General features: G+C 37.8%; 1 long non-coding RNA gene across 1 annotated transcript in view; it reads left to right on the forward strand.

The window, feature by feature from the left end:
* Positions 1-17347, forward strand: part of LOC132861828 (uncharacterized) — a 28036-nt gene extending 10689 nt beyond the window's left edge. Inside the window, exon 3 of the long non-coding RNA XR_009649977.1 lies at positions 17310-17347. This is a non-coding gene — a long non-coding RNA (uncharacterized LOC132861828). The remainder of the gene's footprint in view (positions 1-17309) is intronic.
* Positions 17348-18706: the final 1359 nt, after the last annotated feature.

The following is an 18706-nucleotide window of genomic DNA, read 5'->3' on the forward strand; positions in this document are numbered from 1 at the left end:
CCCCAAGGGGTTGTTATGGCACCCCCCCCTGCAATTTCCAGTAGGAAGATTCAAAAAAAAAGGGCTAAGGAAGCACATCTAAAAAGAAAAGTATGGTTTATTGTGTTCAGTAAAGGTTTAAGTTTCCGAAAGAAGGGGAGGTTTTAAAAAATTCTTTGGAGGGCCCCCCCTTGGGGGGCAAAAAAAATTTTGGTTTTGGAAAAAAAATTTTAACCCTCATTCAAATAAACACCAAAAAATTTTAATGAGAGGTTATTTTTTTCCCCTTTACCCAAAAAAAAAATGAAAATTTTTGCAAAAAAGTCCCCAAAACAATGTGTGACTGCAACCAAGTACCCCGGAAAAAAAAATGGTAGGGAATTTTGGGTTTTTTTTTTTAAGATTTTAAAAAAAATTTCCTTTTTAAATTAGTCTTCAAATTTTGATTAGGGATGTTAAAAATTAAAAAGGGGGTTTAAAAGGGCCCCTTGTTTATGTGCAAATGGGGGGAGGAATCCCTGAATAAATCTTGAAAGGGGAAAACCAAAAAAGGGGACACAAAATGGGGGTTCGGGGCCCTTGGGGGTTTTAATGCTTACAGTCAGAAAAAGAGAGGCAGGAGTCGTAATAAACCCCAAAGGGTTTTTTTGCTGACTTGAAAAAAAAGACCGGGGTTCCTCGGGGAAACGGGAAATATTTTTCCCCATTGGCCCCAGTACAAAAAATTTTTCCCCGTCAAGTTTGGTGTATTTTGTAAGCTTATGTCTTTTTTTCCTTAAAAATCAAATTTTTAACCCTAGTGCCCCCATTGAATAACTGAAAAAAATTTTTGTGTCCATAAACAAGTGAAGCTAACCCCAAATTTTCAATTAATTGCCCAAGGGGGAAAAGGGAGGGAAAAAACAGGGGCCCCGAAACTTTATTTTTGGGGAAAACAGAAATAAATAGCATGGTAAAAAAATTTCAATTTAGATCTAGGGAAAGAAAAGGGGGCAGAAAAAATAAGGCTGGGGGGGAGGGGGGGGTTTTTGCCCTTTTCACAAATTTTTGGAAAGAAAAAGTAGAATAGCCCCCCCGGTGGGGTGGTAGAGGGGTTTTCCTCCAATGTGTTTTTTGGATCAAAATGAAGGAAGTCCAATGATTTAAAAATTTCAAAGCTTTAACAAATAGGTGGTGCATGGTCAGGTTCTATCGTCAAAATTTTCCCCCCCAGAATGGGAAAGAAACCTAAAAATAGCCCAAGTTCTTGATTTTTCGGGGGGGAAAGTACAACCCCTTATAGCTTAAAAAAGGTGCATTCATTCAGTTTAAAAAGCTGAGCCCTTTTGGGTTTAAAATTATGGGCCCCCGGCTCTGTCATCCCCCTTTTTGGGGGCAAAGAACAGAGTTTTAAACATGCTGTGTAACTTGTGGATTTGGGGTTTTTATTCAAGGAGAAACTTTTGGGGGAAAACTTTTTGGTTGAGTGAACGGCTGTCGGGGGTTTTTTTTTCCCGGGGGAAAGGTTTTCCCCCCCTTTGATAATAAAAAGGTTTTTTATTATAAAAAATTTTAAATGATGGTAAATTTCCCCATGTTTGCATTTTTTTTGTCTGCGGGAGCTCTTTTTAAACCCGCAGTATTTTTCATTTTAACAGAAATGCATGTGGTTTTGTTTTTTAGAGAGAGTGTTTCAAGTGTTTTAAAAATGTAGAAATGTTTTTACAATAAATTTTCCCAAAAAAAAAAGGGCTTTTTTTTTAAAAAAAAAGCCTAAAAAAATTTTATGTAAAAATGCTAAGGATTAATGAATAAAACTTAAAAGTGTTATTGCAAAATTTTTTAGGCAAAGGGGCGTTGCAGTCTGCGGTAAAATTTGGGGGGTTTTTAAACCCCTTTTTTTGGGGCTGTATTTCCATCAAAGATAGTTTTTTGTGTTGGTGTATGTTATGTGTATGGGGTGTGTGAATGTTAAGGGAAAAATTTAAATTTCCCCGTTGTTGCCCCCCCCTTTTCAAATTTCCTTCGGGGGCTAAATTGTTTTTGTTTTTTAATTTTCCCCTGTTGTTGGGGGGTGGGGGAAAAACTGTTGTCTTTGTTTGGTTATCGGGTGTTATGTTTCATGTTTTTTTTTTTAAAACCCCCGTTTTTTTTCCCCAAACTGCGTTTGGGTTTTTTTGGCCCTGCCCAAAAAGAAAAAAAATTTTTGTTTTTTTAAAAAAACCCCTTAGAATTTTAGAAAAGTTAAAATCGAGACCTTTTTTTTTGAAAATTCAGTAATAATAGAGGGGGGAAATTTTTTTATTTTTTATTTCTAGTTATCCAAAATCCTCGGTCACGGGGGGGGAAACGCCCCCGCCCCGGAAAGTGTGAGGCGAAGTGCTAACCCCTAAGCCACCGGGGGGAAAGAGAGGGAAAACTTTAAAGATAAAATTAATATAGTTCATATTAAAATGGAAGTCAGTACTTTCTTTTAAAGGGGGGGTTGGTTGCAGTCCCCAAAATTTTACACTAAAAGGGAAAGTTTTTTTTTAAAAATATTTTTTAAAACCGTTTTACCCTTTTAAAGTTTTAAATTACCCTTTTTTAAACCCCTTTTAAAAAAAAAGAAAACCCCTTCTGAAAACATGGAAAAAATGAAATAATTAGTGTTTTAAAAAATTTCAGAGGTAAAAAAGAATTTTTTAAATGAAAATGCAGTTTTTTTAAAAAAAAGGGAACCCAAAGATAAAACGCCAACTTTAAAAAAAAGAAAAACTTGCCCCGGAGAGAGGTTTAAAGAAGAGGAAGAAAAAAAAAATTTTCCCCAAAGTAAAAATTTTTTTGGGTTTAGTTTAAAAATTTTTTAAATGGGATTTTTAAGGGGATTGGGGTCTATTTAAAAGCGTGGTCCCAAAAAAGGGGGGGAAAAAGGGGTTTTCCCCCGTTTTCGCGCAAAGGTTGTGATCTATAAAAAAAAAAATTTTAGGGAAAATTTTGGGCCCCTTTTTAAAAAAAAAATTTGAAGTGTTTACGAAATTTTTTTTAAAGAAATTTTTAAAAAACATCATAAAGAAAAATTTTCAAAACGTATGAAGCACAATCGTCTTTTTATGGTTTAAAAATTTTTGGGGTTATTAAAAACCTATGAAGAAGTATGTTTCACTATAACATTTTGTCTTAAATTTTTCCCCAAATTTTAATTTCTGGGGTTTTTTAGGTGTTAAAAGATCATCAATTTTTGAAAAAAAAAAATTTGGGGACCCCCCGGGAAAAGTTTTGGGTGAAGCTTTGGGATGTTGGGGGGATTACCCAAGGAGAAATAAGGTGGAAGAGAGAAACCCCCTTTTTATGGCTAATTTAAAAAGTTTTGATTCCCCCAGTGTGCCCTTTGGTTAGGGGTTTTATTGGATCCCCCTTTTAAAAGGGGGGAAGAGAAAACCATGAAACCCTCCCCAAAAAAAGTCCCCAATTGGGGTTTGGGGGCCCCCGTTTCCCGGGGGGGAAATTTGGGGGAAAAGGTAAAATTTTTTATATAAAAAAAAAAAATTTTAAAAAAACCCAATTTGTTCTAAATTTTTGATATGAAATAAACTTTTTGGGGAAAAAACATTCATGGGGGTTTTTTAAACAAGCCCTGAGTGCCAAAAAAATTGTCGATTTGAATCTTACTGTTTTAAATGGGTATTTGTACCCAGGTTTAAAATACGAGAAAGGCAAAAAATTTAAAAAAAAATTTTTAGCAAGTTGGGGGTTCCCCAAAATAATCGGCGCAATTTTTTACTGCGTTAAATTGCTATAAAAACACCCCCGAAAATAATTTTTTTTGTTAAAAAAAAAAGTGCATTCTATTAAAGTGCAATATATGTGCTCCAAATTTCCCCACAACATTGTGGGGCCCCCCGGGGGGACAAAATGATTTTTTTTTGCCCATAGGGGGTAGGGAAAGACTAAAAAAAAGGGGAGTAGGATGGTGGGCCCCTTTGGGGGTTTAAAAAAATAAATAAAAAAATAGAAAAATGTAACAATTTTTTTTTTAAAAAATTTTAATTTTTTAAAAATTTTTTTTTTTTTAAAAATTTTTAATGCAGGTGAAGTTTAAAACCCCCCACGCGATCTCACCCCCTTTTTAAACCCCCAGAGCGCGGGAAACTATTTTAACGGGGGGATCTCGTGCCCCCCCAGGATTTGCATTTTTTTTTATGTTAAAAAGGGCGTGTAAGGGTGGGATTTTTTTGGGGTTTTGTACGACATTCGGGTATCTGTGATTTTAAAGGGAACAATTTTTTTGGAGTTTTTATGCCTTTTTAAATCGGAATTTTTTTTGGGTTTGATTTTTTTTTGGGTTTTTGGGATTTCGTAAATTTTTTGTAGGGGTCCCACGAAGTTTTTTAAAAAGAGATCCCCCTTTTTTGCTGATTCCGAAAGTTTTAAAAAAATTTGGGGGTTTGAGGGAGGGGGAAAGGGCAAGCAGGTTTGGAAAGGGGTATTGGGAAGAAAGGGGGGGTTGGGGGTTTTTTTGGATTCCCCCAAAAAAAAATCCTTTTGAAAAAACGCTTTCTAGTTGTGAGTTTTTAAAAATGTACTGAAAAATTTTTGATGTGATAGCAATGATGGTCCCCCCCCTTCCCCCCCCCCCCCCCCGACTTTTTTTCATGTATAATACAGCCAAAACCCAAAAATTGATTTATGGGGAAAAAAAAAATTTTGTCTTACCCGGAAAAATTTTCATAAAAGGGAAACGGAGGGGGGGAATACCCCTTTCCCGCAGCTTCCCCATTTGACACAGGTCCCCCCGGTTAATTTTCCTCACCTTTTTTTAAAGTTACCCCCCCTAGGTTCTTTTCTTTTTCCCCTTTTTTTTCCCCATCCCCCAAAGGTTTCTCGGTTTTTGATTTCTGGTGGGAAAATAAATGAAAAAAGTAAAAAAAATTTTTAAATTAAAACAAAACCCAAACGCGTTTTTTCCCCCGGGGTTGATCCCCCCCTCCGGATTTGTGCCACCCCCACAAAAATTTTTGATACCCCTTTTTTTCCCTTGCACTAATTTGGGGGAAAATGACATGAAGGTGTTGTTCGTTTAAAAAACCCTGAGGGGTTTACATCTAAGCACAACTTGACCTTTGAAAGGATCTTTGGATTTTTCAACCTTCCAAAGTTCTCATACACCACCCCATTGCTGTGCTCCCTCACTGGCTTCCAGTAGCTGCAAGCATTAGGTTTAAAACACAGTTTCTGTTCTGAGTTTGGGTTTGATAAATTCTCCAGTACAATAAGCCCTGTCAGGCTCCTGCATCTCCTTTGCTGCTGCTGGTTGCCGACCAGCCTAACTGGACATTTTTTTGGTCTCTGCTTCTCAGATTTTACACAGTTTTTTATATTACTGTTCCAATGCTGTAAATTTTTTCTTCTTGTGCTGTGGATAATATTACTGTTCCTGTCCTGTATCGAATATTACTGTTTCCATGCTTTGGATTACACTACTTTTACTGTGCTGTGTATTTCATAACTATTCCAGTGCTGTGGAATATATTACCAATATTACTGTTCCTTCTTCTTCTTCTTCTTCTTTCGGTTTTTCCCTTCAGGGGTCGCACAGCGAATCATCTCTCTCCACCTATCCCTATCTTCTGCATCCTCAACACTTGCACCCAATAGCTTCATATCATCATTAATTACATCCATATACCTCCTCTTTGGCCTTCCTCTTTGCCTCCTGCCTGGCAGCTCCATGTCCAACATTCTCCTACCAATATACTTACTCTCCCTCCTCTGAACATGTCCAAACCATCTTAATCTGGCCTCCATAACTTTGTCCCCCAAACGTCCAACATGACCTGTCCCTCTGATGTACTCGTTCCTAATCCTGTCCAATCTTGTCACTCCCAAAGAGAACCTCAACATCTTCAGCTCCTGTCTCTTCTTCAGTGACACTGTCTCTAAACCATACAGCATGGCTGGTCTCATCACTGTCTTGTACACCTTCCCCTTGATTCTTGCTGATATTTTCCTATCACACAGAACTCCTGACACCTTTCTCCACCAATTCCAACCTTCCTGCACTCACTTCTTTACCTCTTTCCCACTCTCTCCATTACTCTGGACTGTTGACCCCAAGTACTTAAACTCCTGTACCTTCTTCACCTCTTCACCCTGTAACCTTACTGTTCCACTTCCCTCCCTGTCATTCACACACATGTACTCAGTCTTACTACGACTGACTTTTATTCCTCGTCTCTCCAGCGCAAACCTCAACCTCTCCGGGTTGAACTCCACCTGCTCCCTGCTCTCAATACAGATCACAATGTCATCTGCAAACGTCATCGTCCAAGGAGACTCCTGTCTGACCTCCTCTGACAACTGGTCCATCACTATAGCAAACAGGAAGGGGCTCAGAGCCGATCCCTGATGCAGTCCGACCTCCACTTTGAACTCCTCTGTCTGACCTACAGCACACCTCACCACTGTCCTGCTCCTCTCATACATGTCCTGCACCACTCTGACATACTTCTCTACTACTCCTGACTTCCTCATACAGTACCACAGTTCTTCTCTTGACACCCTCTCATACGCTTTCTCTAAGTCTACAAACACACAGTGTAACTCCCTCTGACCATCCCTATACTTCTCCATCAAAATTCTCAGAGCAAAAATTGCATCTGTTGTGCTCTTTCTGGGCATGAAGCCATACTGCTGCTCACAAATTTTCACTACCTTCCTTAACCTAGCTTCCACTACTCTTTCCAACAGCTTCATTGTATGGCTCATCAACTTTATCCCCCTATAGTTGCTGCAACTCTGCACGTCACCCTTATTCTTAAAGATCGGCACTAACACACTCCTTCTCCATTCCTCAGGCATCCTCTCACTCTCTAAAACCCTGTTAAACAAACTAGTTAAAAATTCCACTGCTGCCTCTCCTAGACACTTCCAGACCTCTACCGGGATGTCGTCAGGACCAACTGCCTTTACACTTTTCATCCTCTCCTTCCTGATTTCATCCTTTCTAATCTTATCTACTTTCTGTTCCACAGAGTTCACCCCTTCTACTCTTTTTCCCCTCTCATTTTCCTCATTCATCAGCTCCTCAAAGTATTCCTTCCATCTCCTCTGTACACTCTCCTCACTTGTGAGCACCCTTCCATCTCTGACCTTAATAATTCTAACTTGCTGCACATCCCTCCCATCTCGATCCCTCTGCCTAACTAACCTGTACAAGTCCTTCTCTCCTTCTCTAGTGTCTAACCTAGTGTACAACTCGTCATATGCCTTCTGCTTGGCCTTAGACACCTCCCTCTTCACTCTGCGCTGTAACTCCTTGTATTCCTGTCTATTCTCTTCAGTCCTGTACATGTCCCAATTCTTCTTGGCTAATCTCTTCCTCTGGATACTATCCTGAACTTCCTTTTACATACAGTAGGATGTAGTCTACCTGTGTTCTCCTACCTACACTCTTGTAAGTCACTCTATGTTCCTCCCTCTTCTGAAAATAAGTGTTAACCACAGCCATGTCTATCCTCTTAGCAAAGTCCACTACCATCTGTCCTTCAAGGTTCCTTTCCTTAACTCCAAACTTGCCCATCACCTCCTCATCACCTGTGTTCCCCTCAGCAACATGTCCATTAAAATCCGCTTCTATCACCACTCTCTCACCCGTGGGAATACCCTCCATCACCTCATCTAATTCACTCCAGAATTTCTCTTTCTCCTTTAACTCACAACCTACCTGTGGGGCATAACCACTAACAACATTCAACATCACCCCTTCAATCTCTAACTTCAGACTCATCACCCTGTCTGACACTCTCTTCACTTCCAGAACATTCCTCACAAACTCCTCCTTCAGGACCACACCTACCCCATTTCTCTTACTATCCACACCATAATAAAACAGCTTGAATCCTGCTCCTATACTACGAGCCTTGCTACCCTTCCACCTGGTCTCCTGTACACACAGTATATCCACCTTCCTTCTCTCCATCATATCAGCCAGCTCTCTACCTTTCGATGTCATAGTACCAACATTCAGAGTTCCTATTCTCAGTCCTACACTCTTACCTTTCCTCTTCTCTCTCTGTCTGTACACTCTCCTCCCTCCTCTACCTCTTCGACCAACAGTAGCCCAATTTCCACCGGTGCCCTGTAGGTCAACAGCACCAATGGCGGTGGATGGCATACCGATCCGATATGAAATTCGTACTGACGATTTGCATGGTTAAATTTGGCAATGTTTTATGCCGGATGCCCTTTCTGACGCAACCCTCTATATTTATCCAGGCTTGGCGTCCTCCACAGGAAAAAAAGTGAGGCAGCATCCTCTACTAGAACAGATGCGTGATGTCCACTAAAAAAAAAAAAAAAAAAGAAAAATGAAAAATAAACTAAAACTCCAGGGAACAAACCAAAAATCTAAAGGGCAGAAAGAATAATACAAAAAATGCTCCCATAATTTTTTGTCAGGCTAGACGCTATCCTGCTGGGTTGGAGAGTGGCGGAAAATTTCTGTCAGAGAACAGGGGTGTCTTTGTGAATAAAATTCACACCCAAATGCAGGGATAGCTAAAAACACAAGATTTATTAAATAAAAACACAACACAACAAAAACTGGGAAACACTGGTGGGTGGGGGGAGAAAACCAAGATTCAAAAAACAACACACAGAAGATGAAGGCATTACAGAGATAAAACAAAGATTCTGCGATGTAAAAAGCAACACAGCATGAATAAATAAGAAAGACAGTTAGACACAAAAGGGGCAGGTGTGCTGAGGTGGGAAGGAATAGAGTGGTTCAGACGTGTGAACACAAAACAGAAACAAAAGGCACATGGAAAATGTCCGGGCTACATCCTGACGTCCCCCAAATCGCACCAGTTCATAACGGATGGTTGAGAAGTGTCTGAGACTGAACAAGGTTTCTTAAACTGTTGTAGTTCATTTGTTAAATGCAAACCTACATGAGTTCATGACTTTTGTTAAGAACCTACGGGTTCAGATGACAAGGACATGTTTTATGCTATTATTAGTGTTTACCTCGAAGAAAACAAAATGCCATTAACAAGTATCAGAAGTGTGTTTTTCAATGCTTCTTACTGGGATGGTTAAATATGTTTTTGTATATTTAACTACAATAATATGAAAGTAAATAAATATTTAAGGTCATTGAAGGTAAAAACTGGAGCTTAAGCTTAAACTGGAAGCTCTAAAGTAAAGCTACGTTCTTAAGTTTGAGTCAAAGTAGAACATAAACATTTTTTGCTCTTCATTAATAAAAAGATCTTTCAGAGAGATTTCAGCACACAGGACTGATAAAGTTCCAGTGTATCATATCTGTAAAGTCATGTGAGTCGTCACACCATAAGAATAGACAAGAATTCACTGTGAGCTTCACACCTCATTATGGCTAATGGACCAATCAAATCAGTCCACAGCTTCAAAACATCCAATCAGGTGTGAGTCTGGACCTGGTTTTCTACTGAACACACAAGTTCATTAGATCACTTGGTCTGAACAGGAACGATGATCAGACTCTTTGTCGCTCTTTGTGCTCTTTTTTCTCTCTTCACAGCTGGTGAGTAACTTTCTGAAACTTTAATGTAAAACAATAATATTTTATATTTAACTCATTTACTGACATCAAATATTAAACATTTTTACAGTGAAAACTTCTGACATCAAGGAGATTGATGTGATAACAGTAAAGCGTGGAGAAGATGTAACTATGAAGTGTAACACTGAAAGTGTCACAAAGAAAGATAATGTAGTTTGGTACAGACAGAGTTCAGGAAAATTACCTCAGTATTTTGCAAAACTATACAAGAACAATTTGGGCTACAAATTTGATGAAGGATTTAATGATTCTCATTTCAGTATTAGTGTAAATGACAATAAATTTGATCTCAGTATTAAAAAAACAACAGAAGATGATAAAGGAGAATATTTCTGTGGAGAAATGGAAGGAAATGTAGTGAAGTTCACATCTGGAACACGTCTGCAATTTGCAGGTAAACAGCTTTACTCTGATAACCTGCTAATTCCAGATCAACACTTTAACTAGAATTATGTCTACATATGTATTAAATATTTAATATTTCACTTTATTTATAATTAGTATCACTTCTGTTTATTTTCTTCTTTTCTGATTTATCTGTAAAGATAAAGAGACGACACACCGCAATACATCTGGAACAACACACAGAGATTCATCCAGCAGCCCAGAAACAAGTAATAATTTGGTTTCCTTTCACTGTCTATAACAGAATGTTCCATAGCGACAACCTCTCACTGTTCATAAATCATACAATATTTATACAAGTTGTAGATTTATACATTGTGTGTATTTTCATAATAAAGAACCAGAAAAGTTGAAGATAAGTAAGACCTCTTCTTCATTAAAAAAATAGGCTAAAACATAAGTGTTTTAAAGCATCTGTATTTTTCCATACAGGTTGTTGTTTCCAGATTCAGGTGATGAGCTATCTTTCCATGTTTAGAGTTGGAGTTCTTGCCTTTCTGGTTATTATCTTTACAATCTTTTTTTTTTGTAAAAAAAAATAGGAAAAATGTGTTAGTTTCACTTTTGCTGTAATTAACCATGCATTATTACATATTTTCTTTCTTGTTTTGTTGTGATCTCGACATAATAAAAATCAGTTTTCTTAATTGTATAGCGAGAAAAATAACAATAATAAAGTTGCAGACATCACAGCCTCCTTCTTAAGTGTCAGACACTTATGTGGAAGTTGTCAATCACTGACAGACAGAGAGTTGTTTCAGTTTAAGTCCCTGATCAAAGCCAACATAATGATCCATGATGCTGCATTACTGAGCTTTTGCTGCCTCTAGAACAGTGTTACTCATTGCGCGGCTCGCCAAGCTTTAATATGCGGCTCGCATGGCAGTAAATAATACGATGATATGATCATGTGGTTAAAATGTATTTTTCATTTAAATAACATTAAAAACAATCAGTGAAGCATAGAAAAACGAATGTGCTCTATTACAAATAATAATATATATTTATATATATTATTTGACTCGTCACTGACTTTTTTTTGGTGGCCTGCCAGAAGCTAGTTTGTGTTTCATGCTAGTTAACAACTTGTGTTTACTGTACACACGGACTAAAAAATGGATCGATTTCTTATCAAACAATCCCACGCACAAAATGAACAGCAACAAAGCAATGTGACAGTGACAAAAGAGGTAACTGATGGGGAGCATGCATCATCCGCAACTCGAGTAATTATTGTATTGCAATATTGTACATTGTATTTAAGCAGATAAGCTATTTAAGACTGAATAACTTGGCATACTTTGCGGTGACAGTGGCTCTCCTATTGACTTTGTCCTATCAGTGTGGTTCACATGAAAAAAATAGTGAAGACCACTGCTCTAGAACATGTTTTTTTGCAAAAACCACGAGAAAATTAAGTCATGATCACGATAAAACAAGAAAGAAAAAATAATAATAATGCATGGCCTCTTAAGACTTTTGTAGTAATTGCTTTGTTTTTCTACCTAGATTTTTTTTATTTTATTCAGTTAATCGACTAATATTTATAATAAATATAAAATCCCATAGTAATCTTTAATTCTGAGATCTTAATATTCCATCTTGGTCTGTGATTTCATTGACATGTTTTGCAGTAACAAATGTAGCATGGTTGTAATATTATTTTTTTGGCTTTAATATATTTTTCAAAGAAAAAAGTCTCAGATGTTTCACTCTCATGTAGAGCTGCAATGAATGTACTGAATAAATACTAACTCAACAGTACTGAAAAATAAATTGTTATTCAATACATGATTTAAATGCATCTGAAGATAAATGTTTCTTTCTTTCTTTCTTTCTTTCTTTCTCTATTTATTTATTTATTTATTTATTTATCTTAATGTAGAATCATGAATACATGTGAGGCCATATGTTTCAACCAACTTTTCAATCAACGTTTTAGTTTATACCACTTTAAACCACTGAGCTGTTTCCATTAACACTGACACATTCACTGGTGTGATGGAAACCAGAGCACAAACAGCTCAAACCAAACAGAAGTGTGAGGCCATTAAGGTTTTAACCACATTAAAGGTGATAAATCTGCCACTCGTAGACTGCAGCAGCACTCTGTCTAAAGGTTTTGCGAGCATAAGTCAAGATGTGTTTTACAGTTTAATTCTTTAGTAATCACATAGTGTGAGAGCATTCATTAATTAATACCCTTTATTTATTAGACCAGTTAAGGGGGACAAGTCCTCATAGACTTTTATCCACACTCTAGCAGGGCACAGGTTGTGCATCATCTTTGGTGTGAATTCCTTCTGAACTGTGGATCAGTTGCAGTTTCATCACTTTTTGCTCACTGTTATGCAAAATTGCAGCCATTATTTTCATGTTTCTTCTTCTAAAGTGATGAACAGCACATTTTAGAAGGATGGCATGTCACATGCATCAAAACCTGCAAAAGACAAGTCATTTTGTGCAAGAGGTTTTTAGCCATGCAAACTGCTCCGGTGTGGAGACAAAGGATTGAGTTTTGGTTCCATGGATGGCCACCAGAAGTGTGACCTCAGCAGGCCCAGTGTTCTACTGGAGCTGGGGTGTCAGGTAAACCAGGAAACCTACTGGTGGACCAGGGGAAGCAGTGGGTAATCATTGACAGACAAATGACCAGGGGGGCCATTAGGTTTGATCGCGTTAGATGCACTGAGGCAGGTGTCAGGAGAGCTCAAACTCCCACATGAAGGCATCCATGACTGAAGGAGGGTAGATGGCATCAGAACCCAAGAACTACCATCAACTACAGTCATAGCATCAAGAGGTTCATGAAACAGGGCATTCAGTATGGCTGGTAAGAACTTAGACACTGGCTATTTTCAAACGATGGTTTATGACCAACTTATTTAGTCTGAATATTATTCACCAATTGAAGTCAGTCTAAACAATAAATAGCTTCTTAGCTTCCATGAGCTGGTGCCTCCACTCCTCCAGGGCTACCTTCATTGCTAGTAACTAACAATTTAAAGCATTGAATTTGCATTAAACTGGAGAGAGGCTGCAATGAAAATGGCATGGTTCAGTGGATCCTAAATGAACATGAGGGTGAGAAACCACTTCATGAGGTCATCCACATAAGTTTGAGAGTCAAGAAAACACTTGCAAAAATGAAAATGGGGAGAAACACGGAGAAATTCACAGGGGCTTTGGCCCAGAGCATGACAATTGTTGGCACATCTGACAATAAACAGGGGTCAGCCTGGGCACTCTGACATATCTGAGGCTATGCAGTGCCATGCACAGCAAACTGCAATGAGCTGTGTGTTCTGCCACCTTTCTATCATAGTCACCATTAACCTTTAGAGCAAATTGACTACAGTTGGTATTTTGTGGGATCAGACCACACCGGTTAGCCTTCACCCTTCATGCACATAAACAAGCCTTGGGTGACCATAACTGTATCAGGCCACAAGTGGTAACACCACATTTAGTACTAAGTACTGCATACTAGGGAAATCCCCACAAGATTTGTCATTTTGGGGATGCTCTGACCTCGTCATCTAGTCATCACAATTTGGCCCTTTTTAAAAATTTCTTACCTGCACCTTTGTGTCAGGAAGAACAGCTGACCCAAATGTGAGAGAGACGTAAAACTGAACAGTCTTTAATGAGCTCTCAGGCAGATAAACAATCCACAGAAACAGAACGTTCAAACAGTGTTCAGGAAAACAGTCACAGTAGTTGGTAGGCAATGGTGTGCACAAAAACAAATTATTATAGCTATGGCAGGTAAAACAGATGTAAAAATACATTTTCCAGGCAGAACTCACGAAAAAAACGTCACACGGTTTAAACAGTGGCAAATATCCAAGCTCAGGTAAAGCGGGGTAAATAGTCCATGGCAAACAAATCCTAAGATACTCCAAACTTGTAAACAGTAGACAGTCTAATCGACAAACAGGGCATCAAAATTCGAGGCTATAACAGGAAAGCGGGAAGAAACTGGGTCAAAAACAGGCAGAGAAAAACAGGAACAAGGCGTGATACTCAAAAACTGAAGAGAGCCGGTGTCATTAAATAATGCAGAGGCATACAAAATGGCAGTGAACTCCAGAATTCCTGGCTGTCCAAGATGGTTGTCATCTCAAAAGTGCTTGTCACAGGAGGAATCGTACTTTGTTTATTTTTCTATACATTAGTGTTGGTTTACAGGCTACAAGCAATAAAAAAAGTTGAAACGGTAAAACAGAGACACCAGGCAAGGGTTCAAACATGATGCAATCAGGCTTGGATATTACACAGATTGAATGAATAGCAAGAATTTGTTACAACTCTATGAAGCCTTTACAAATGTGATATAATAGTCTCAAATAATTTTTCCTGAATATGAATAATAGGTAACTGTATAAAACATGCTCATATTTATTTATTCCAATCCTGTGCACGAAGTGCTATAAAGAGCTAGAAGGATGTCCTTGTAATATTATCTTTTACTTTAAAAGATTGTCCAGTAGAAATAATCCATAGTTTATAATTAATTTCTGTGTGAAAACAAACCTGGGATTATGAGCCAAAGATCCTAACATGCCTAGAAACACACATGAGAGTAGACTGAAGTGTTCAATCCATGTCTGAAAATATTCTGAACACATTTGTAGAAGTGTTACTGGCTGCAGCAGCGATCTCTCTCACACTACGCTGTAGTCTCAGTTTAAATGAAATAGCATTGTGGTTTCTGAGTTTCAGAGGCTGGGTGTTTTAGCCAGCAGCTCACACACACACTTATTCTGGGTCACGTTAACAGTCTAAATGTCTTTATGTTAGAATCTGAGGCCAAAACACAAAAGCTGGAATTCATTAAAAATATCTTTAATAAATAACATGTATGTTAAGAGCACTATTCAGACTGAGCTAGAAACTGGGCTCTAACTGTGTAAGGCCTGATATCCAGCCTAAAGGACTCAACAACAGTGTAAAATATAAACTGACAATTTTGTAAACATATGAATAATTATGATAAGCCCAAATAAAACACTGAGTCAAGTCAAGGAGCTTTTATTGTCATTTCAAACATATATAGCTGCATGAGTCTATTGCCCCTTTTCCACCGAGGCAGTTTGAGTGCTGGTTCGGAGCCTAATTTAGAACCAGTTCTTTCTTTTTCGACAGCCAAAGCACCGGCTCTGAACCAGGAAAAGTGGTTCTTAAGTAGCACCAAAACGTTGTTGGTCTAGACTTGTGTCAGGGGCTGGGGCGGGGCTACTGTTAGCGCTTTGGGGCGGGGCTACTGTTACCACATTTGATAATGTACCTTAAGTATGCTAATGTTTAATACACTTTTACTTTACCGCGATATGATTCTTTATCAGCACACATGATAGTAAGTAGCTACATGCTAAGGCTAACTTTTTTCTGTGTTAATGATAAAATAACTTTTTTATGTACTTTCTTGATTACAACCTCCATTTATACAGATTACATGAAGCTGCACGTACACATTGGATTCGCCGCGTTTGGATGTTAATGTAGGTTCACAAAGCCATGAGCATTAACAGTAAAGCAACATCCACCATTGTTGATGTGTTTGTGTTTGCTGCTGCTGCGCTAAAGTTGCTGGGACACGTGACACGTATACAGTGACGTCAGACTCGGCTCTGTGATGGCTCTTTAGCCGGTGGAAAGGCAAACCGGTTCTTAGAAGGTTCGCCAGTGGAACCAACTTTGAACCAGCACCAGTGCTAGCTCTGAACCAGCACCCGGTTCTTTTTGGTGGAAAAGGGGCATATGAGTTTGACAGTTTCACACCTTAATGGCTTCATGTTGCTGTTAGTTTGAGAAATTTGTGTTCCATCTGTGTGTGTGTGTGTGTGTGTGTGTGTGTGTGTGTGTGTGTGTGTGTGTGTGTCAGAAACCATGTCCAACTTTAGAAAGAATACTGATGTGGTAGAACACAAGAAGACAACAGTTCTGTAACACTGACATATTAAGTGGCAAAAAAATGGTCAGAGGTTAAAATGAAGGCTTGAAGTCAACAGTCAGCAATAAAAACAACAAATATCAGACAGAGGAAAAGAAAAAGAAAGAACAAACGAGAACAAGGGAAAAAACACTTTCCTAATGGAACTTTATGGTATCTGAGTAAACCTCCATCATCAAAGTCACACCCAGACATGTCCTAGTCCACGCAATCTAAACTGTCCTGTAGCGTAGAATCTAAACTGTACCACCAGCATTGTTTGGTTCTGAGGGCGGGTTTAAGTTTGGACGAGTAGGAGAGAAGTGTGATCTGATTTGAAGACAGGATGGGGGTGGGATTTGTAGGCATCCCAGAAGAAGTCCACTATGAACATCGCTGACTCTCTAGTGGTCGAGTTTAATAGCTGTTACTGAGAAACTACATGCTGCTAGATCAGCCAAGCTGTCATCTGTCCTCAGTCCTACTCGACCTTTCAGCAGTGTTTAACACAAGACTTCAGACTTGGAGCAGCATGGCAATGATTTGAGTCTGGACCTGGTTTTCTACTGAACACACAAGTTCATTAGATCACTTGGTCTGAACAGGAACGATGATCAGACTCTTTGTCGCTCTTTGTGCTCTTTTTTCTCTCTTCACAGCTGGTGAGTAACTTTCTGAAACTTTAATGTAAAACTATAATATTTTATATTTAACTCATTTACTGACATTAAATATTAAACATTTTTTACAGTGAAAACTTCTGACATCAAGGAGATTGATGTGATAACAGTAAAGCGTGGAGAACATGTAACTATGAAGTGTAACATTAGCAGTGTCACAAAGAAAGATAATGTAGTTTGGTACAGACAGAGTTCAGGAAAATTACCTCAGTATTTTGCAAAACTATACAAGAACAATTTGGGCTACAAATTTGATGAAGGATTTAATGATTCTCGTTTCAGTATTAGTGTAAATGACAATAAATTTGATCTCAGTATTAAAAAAACAACAGAAGATGATAAAGGAGAATATTTCTGTGGAGAAATGGAAGGAAATGTAGTGAAGTTCACATCTGGAACACGTCTGCAATTTGAAGGTAAACAGTTTTACTCTGATAACCTGCTAATTCCAGATCAACACTTTAACCGGAATTATGTCTACATATGTATTAAATGTTGAATATTTCACTTTATTTATATTTAGTATCATTTCTGTTTATTTGCTGCGTTTCTGATTTATCTGTATAGACAAAGAGAAGACACACCGTAATACAACAACACCCAACAGCACAGAAACAAGTAATAATTTGGTTTCCTTTCACTGTCTATAACAGAATGTTCCATAGCGACAACCTCTCACTGTTCATAAATCATACAATATTTATACAAGTAGATTTATACATTGTGTGTATTTTCATCATTCCAGGCGAACACAACTGGATTATTCCCTTATTAATAGCCTCCAATATATTCTCTGTTATCGTAATCTCACTTCTGGTTGGAGTTTTATGTAAAAATCACAGAAAAGGTTTGTTTATTTTTATTTGTTGTTATTTATAGAGTTATTGTATAAAGTTGTTGTATGTTGTGAATTTCATCTTTACTTGTGTGTCTTATTGTTCAGATGCTTCATCAAGCAACCATCAAATTCCCACCAATCAGGTAATCCAGTCTTCTATTAACTGGGATTCTGTTCTGTTAAATAAATCCACATCTGAATGCACAGAGAATTTTAATAGACATCTATTCACCTAAATATCAGTGTAGTCATTATTTTAGTCTTTTAATCCGCTCTGATTAATAAACGGCTCTTGTTCTTCATCAGACTGCTGATGATGTCTTGAACTATGCAGCTGTGAGTTTTGCTAAAAAACCTTCATCCTCCAGAACATCCAGAGCCAAGAGCCATGAAGACGTTTACGCTCATGTTAAAATAAAATAGAGAAATTGTATTTTTTACTTTTGTGTTTTTTTCTACTGAAGCCTTCTTCAGTTTTTCTCAGCATTTTTTCTTGAAATAGTGCAGATGATTTCTAAAATGTAAAAAACTAATATTATTGTTTGATTTTGAAGGTTAAATTGTCAAGAAAAGCTTCTTGGTGGACAATTTGTTTAAACTTTTTTCTGTTTTAACTAAATCATTAACTTTTTCAGAAATATTAAGAGCCGGAAGTGAAAAAGGGCTGAATATAAAGATTCCAACATTACTGATGAGATGTGGCTGTTTAACCTGAAATTAAATTTCAGACACTGAACATTAAATCAGATTAAAAATGTATGTTGAGACAGATGATGTGCCAAGAAGTGCTTTATTTTAAATGTTTTCAGACTATTTACATTAACAAACATGACAAATACCACAGTGTATTTTTTGTGTTCCTATTTAAGCTAATTTTAGCAACATGTTCATTCCCACAGATGTCTCTAAATGACTTCACTGGTTGTATTAAAATTTCTGTTTAGTAGAGAATTAATAAACAGATCTTACAGTTCAGTCCACAGTTGCCTTGTGCCATCATTTACAGCCACAAAAAACACAGAATAAGCTCTGGTTCCTATTTTAAGCACTAAACACATCATCTAGTGTGAGATGATCTCAAACTAAACACCAGCATGAGGGCAGTGTGTGGTTTTTTACCACGTCAAGGTGTTAAAGTTCAGCAACAGTTTGTGTGCAAGTTTTGCATAAATACGAATGCAACCTTTATATTTTGTACAAACGGTTAACATTTTGTTGTCTCCAGTGTCACAGCACGATAATAGAAACCTCTGGTAATAGTGGAGCATGTGAAAAGGATTTAGCAACCAAACTTCAAGATGCTA

Source organism: Tachysurus vachellii, chromosome 2 (assembly GCF_030014155.1).
Source record: "Tachysurus vachellii isolate PV-2020 chromosome 2, HZAU_Pvac_v1, whole genome shotgun sequence".
Classification (NCBI taxonomy): domain Eukaryota; kingdom Metazoa; phylum Chordata; class Actinopteri; order Siluriformes; family Bagridae; genus Tachysurus; species Tachysurus vachellii.